At 37.3% G+C, this 5,485-nt stretch overlaps 1 pseudogene; it reads left to right on the top strand.

The window, feature by feature from the left end:
* The first annotated feature begins 375 nt into the window (after window positions 1-375).
* Window positions 376-868, top strand: LOC149178945 (uncharacterized; annotated as a pseudogene).
* Window positions 869-5,485: the final 4,617 nt, after the last annotated feature.

The following is a 5,485-nucleotide window of genomic DNA, read 5'->3' as shown; positions in this document are numbered from 1 at the left end:
ATAAATAATCCATTAAAAAAATATGCTATGCTTGATTCTATTCTTAACAAACCAGTTCACAGAGCACAGATGAAACTTGTACAAATAAATTTTAAAAGTCATATGATGGGCAGTTTAAAAATAAAAACGTCATAAAAAAATTCCTTGACGGGTAGGGTCACCCATCAAATTTAACCCCTGTCGACCACCGATGTCAGAGAACAGCTTATACTCGTTTAATTCTCCCAACAAGTTGGACTTCTCGGTTCATTGGATGAACCCTAAGAATGATGAAGGATACTTTCACCACTCTAAAGCCTCTGTAGCGGAAGGCCCTTGAAATAATCACTGTTCACAGGTTCCGGGGTCGATCCCCATCTGCTACTGGTGATAAAACAGTACACGGAAACCGCGATGAAGCGCCCACTGGAATCATATGTTGGACCAGGAATCCAGAGGAGACGGAGGTGAAACGGAGGTGAAGGCCGACGACATCAATCCCATTCCGGAGAGACCCTGCACGGGCAGAGACGGCGACAGCTTCGAAGAATTCCTCGCTCTGCTGAAACGAATCAAGGCTACGCGAAGGTACGGCCTCGGAACTCGTAATGACCTCAACTGCCCAGAATCCGCACTAAAATGCATCAAAACCGTTGCGTCCAACGCGTTCTGGCGCCCGTCTTTCGAGTGGGAAGATTTCTTAAACCACGGGAAAACCTGCGAGGTCCTGCCCGACTTATCCGCCGTGAAGTCTGGAAATGGGCTGGTCGAGGAGGAAGAAGTTGACCGAGGCGCGAGTAACAATATCAAACGGAAGGCCAGTACGAATCCGGACCTCAAAGGCCTGGATCTCAATAGTTTACCGGCGGAGTTGCCGCTATTTCAGTAGGTATCAGGTTTTGTCGGATAGAAGTCCCACGGCGGGCCAATATCTTACCAAGGCCAAATCTCCTCAACCTGCGCTTGCAGATCTAGAATCCTGTAAGTAGACTATTTTACATCTAATTCATAAAACTTGTCTATACCCAATAAACATTTTGGACATCATTTCGTTTTGGACATCTAGTACATGAGTCCACGCCAATATCTAGCATTTCTCCAACCATTCTTAATCGTTTTCCCGGGTCGTTCGAGAGGCTATGATCGAGATGTGACAGTCGCGGTCGATTGAAAGAAATATGATGTTTGCAGCGTAATGAAAGAGAATAATGATGTGTGCTTGTTATCTAGTTTATATAGAATGTTCATTGATATTCCAGAATTTTCACCCTCGAAATGTTTGGTTTGCATCCGTCAAGATCCGAATCATCGAGTGATTTGCGTGAGCATTATATTATTGTAATTTCGATTCAATTGTTTTTAACAATTTCTTAGACATATCTTTTTTTAAGAAATTTAGGATCCGGGGCGTTTTTTTTTCCCTGAGAGAGGGACTCTGGGTACAGCAGAAAGATAATTTTTTTGGAGAGTTGCAGATCAATATTTTATATTTTCCGAAGAGTAGAAGATCTATATTACTTGGGCAACCTGTAGGGTTACATAAAGAAGGTTTCTCTGTGTATCTCCACTGCTTAGTCAAATTGTTTCTCCTTCATTTTCATTGATCGGTCTATTCACAAGAATGGACGGTTGTTTGTACTTCATTTTGTTTGATCAGTCTCTAAACGAGTATGGATGGTTCTTTGTATGGCTTTCCTTTATCAACGCACATCATCGATATTGACTGCATTCGAGTTTATAAAATGAGGTGACATAAGCGATTCAACGCCTGGCCTAAAAATTATTGAGTGACTGAGTGGTGTTGAAGGAACAAATTAAAGAGGAGTGGAGAAAGAAAGGTAGGCAATAAAGATACACGATTATCTGAGAAATGTAAACGAAACCTTGACCGAGGTTATATGAGAAATTACTGTAAAGGAAACCTCCGCCTTGTCTTAAACAACAGTACAATCACTGATAACTAAGTTAAGGAATGGTTTGGATGGTCAAGAATAGCCTTCTTGGATGTTTAAATGTATTTTTTATGGTCGAAATAGATTCAGTATTATTGAATATTTCTGGATACTAAAGATTTTGAAGTTTGAGAATGATAATTTGGAAATAGATTCAGCACCAATAAAAACCTCTAGACCACCTAACATTTTAAAATTTAACCATCAAAATTTAAATTTACAAAAATCCCTCGTAAATATTCATGTTATGGAATAAACTACGCACTCGAATAAAAAGTATGGTACACGCAACCGAAATAAATGCGATTTAATTTAGAGTATAAACAGTGGAGTCATCCAGGCGACTATAAAGAGTTGAGTAATCGAAGTTGTATACCGTGACATAAGATTTTAAATATTTTACATTTTAAAAATAAAATTAGCATTGCGGGAAACGTAATATTTCAAGTGTGCAATATACACTGGGTTAATCTAGGGGATTATATATAGTGGAGCAACCTAGGTTGTACTCGTTGATATAGGATTTGGCGTAGCCGAATAGATGAGCGCTTTTCCGTTTCACCCCAGAAGAAACTTCTTAAGGGCCAAACTAACTGGGCACTAGGTTTGGGTTTGGGTTTGATGTGACTAGGATCTGCCAATAAGAAACTTCTTAAGGGCCAAACTAACAGTTCAGACATTTTTGTATGAGCTGTGATGAGCGCTTTTCCGTTTCACCCTAGAAGAAACTTCTTCAGGGCCAAACTAACTGGGCACTAGGTTTGGGTTTGGGTTTGATGTGACTGGGATCTGCCCATAAGAAACTTCTTAAGGGCCAAACTAACAGTTCAGACATTTTTGTATGGGGACAGCTCATAGAGGGTTGGCAAGGTTCGATTTCGATTTGGAAAGAGGCAAAAAGAATCAGTCTTCATAACCAAGAGGCAGCGCAATGGGAGAAGGTCTTGTCTAACATTAGGAATATAGGAATTTGTCGTAGGAAAGCTCGTGACTATCTTACCTGGAAAGGGAAGATGTCCTCTAACAATATTAGTGTGGCAGACACTTCCTTAACATTAAACAACATGATATCTTCTCTCTCAGGCCCATGTTTCCTCACTCTTTTATGGAAGACAGGCATCCCATGTAAAATTACAATTTTCTCTTGGCTGGTTTTCCACAATAAAATTCTTGTTTAGGAAAACTTACAGAAGAGGAATTGGCATGGACCAGGTATATGTTCCATTTGCAAATTTGATGATGAAAACAATGATCACATTTTCTTACAATGTAAGCTCTCCACACAAGTTTGAAATCAGTTATCTAAATCTTTTGGTTTCTCTTTTACCTTGCATTCTTCCATTAAAGACTCTGTGGAATGGTGGAGTGCTCAGAAAGCCTCTTGGAGATCCATTCCTCTCCTATGTTTTTGGGAAATTTGGAAATGGACGAACACCTTTTTGTTCCAAAATAGGAGAGAGGAGTTTCTTTATATTGTTGACAAAATTATTACAAACTATAATGGTTTCTTACCTCAGCCCAAATAGTCTTGCAGGGTCCCTAGTAGAAATCGTCAAGCTTTATTACAATTTCCAATGGTTTTTCTTGATGGAGTGGCTCAAAATGGAACATGTGCTTGTGGATTTTTGATTTGTATCAATGACCATCTTCAATACAGTCTTTACTAGAATGGAGGCAATGGAACAAATAATAAAGTAGAAGCTATGGCTCTTTAGGGTCTTCTACAGTTTAGTCATTTTCTAGATATTCTGAATTTACACATTCATGGAGATTCCAAAGTTATAATTGATCATGTTCTATGAAAGCCGTCTATAAATAATCCTCTTCTTTCAAGATGGATGAAAATGATTGAGACCTACTGGCAATCACAAAAAGGATACACAATTCAGCATATAGACAGGTTACAAAACAAGCAAGTAGATTGTTTATCAAAGAAGGGCTTATTACAAGATCTTGGCAAATGGCATATGGTCATCCAATGGGTGAACTGAATCTACAATTTTGAGGATTTCTTTCCTCCTAATACTTAGTGTTCATTCGATATACTACTGCTTTATGTTACTGTGCATGTTTTTTTTCCCATTGATGGTTTTGTTCTGGCGTGACCACTGGGCAAATACAGTGTCCTCTACGAAGTGGTTTCCATTTCGTAGATGGTGTCTTTCATCAACAGGTTGTTTGCTCTTGCACATTATATGGAGCAATCTGATAAGATCTGTTTCTCAATATATGTTCACATACTTGCTCAACTATGTTTTTTACATGAGGAACTGTAATGATCCTCTCTTGTATAGCATAATCTTGACTGTCACTTGTTCGAATGGAACAAGTTTTATGTATGCTATATGTATTTTACCAAATGATATTAATATATGCTTTTTTCATAGTGAAAAAAAAAAAAAAAAAACAAACAAACAAAACTTACTCATCCCTAGGTTTGGGTTTGGGTTTGATGTGAGTGGGATCTGCCAATGATGCTTTGTAATTGGACAAACGAGCGACTTTCTCTCAGCCAACATGTAGGCTAGAAAAGTTTCCACCATCTACTCCAAACCTAAGGATTTGGTAGAGAATAAATGTACTATGAACAAAATGTTTGGATGTGGTAGAGATTAAATGTACTCTAAAAAAAATGTAACATGAGCAAATTGTTCAGATGAATCCGTGATGGGAATCAAGCCAAATAACTATTGATTTTAAGCGAAAAGGAAACTGGATGGATATGGCATAGGGACAGGTATTTAATGAATTATTGAACTGAACTTACGCAGATCTATTCTAGAGGTGCAGCTTATTTGGTTATGGTCGTGTGATCAAAGGTTCAAATGCCTTCAAGATCAAAGGTTTAAATTCGAGATTATCTCTCTTTCTCAAAGGGACGGGGTATTTGGTTATGGTCGTGTGGTCAAAGGTTCAAATGCCTTCAAGATCAAAAGTTTAAATTCGAGATTATCTCTCTTTGTCAAAGGGATATGGTTGGTATGTATTGGGTTATAATGGCTAGGGTTGGCGTAATGTTATCTCAATTTACAAAAAACTTAATATTTTATTTATAATTTTTTCAGTTTAAGTGCGAAATCATTTATGTGATGATAATAAAAATACACAACATTCCATTTATGTGAAGATAAAAAGTACACAACTGTTATTGGTGTGACATAGGAGAGAAATCATAGTTATGGACAATGGGTTTATTAAACAAAATAATAAAATTAGAGTTATTAATTTTTAAAGGAAGAAATAAAAAAATATTTTTTACTGTATTTTTAGCTTATCGTTTTATAGATTTATTCAAATGTCAAGTGTATACACATGTTGAATGTGGAAATTAAATTTCACATCCAACGAGTACCCATTCTGCATATTTTTTAGTAGCCCCAAACCAAAAACAGGTTAAATACATTAAAAAAAATGTGTTTTGAGACACATTTTCATGTATTTTCAATCTTTTTTAGTGTGGTCCAAAGGTATGTAGAGTGGGTACTTGTTAGATGTAGAATTTGATTATGCATCCAACGAATGTGTAAATTTGACCTTTGAACAACCCTATAAGA

Source organism: Pinus tabuliformis, chromosome 4_1 (assembly GCF_031772625.1).
Source record: "Pinus tabuliformis cultivar Carrire ecotype Pingquan chromosome 4_1, CPIR1, whole genome shotgun sequence".
In the NCBI taxonomy this organism is placed as follows: domain Eukaryota; kingdom Viridiplantae; phylum Streptophyta; class Pinopsida; order Pinales; family Pinaceae; genus Pinus; species Pinus tabuliformis.
The sequence above is the reverse complement of the archived record's forward strand: the minus strand, read 5'-3'. Positions and strand labels throughout refer to the sequence as shown.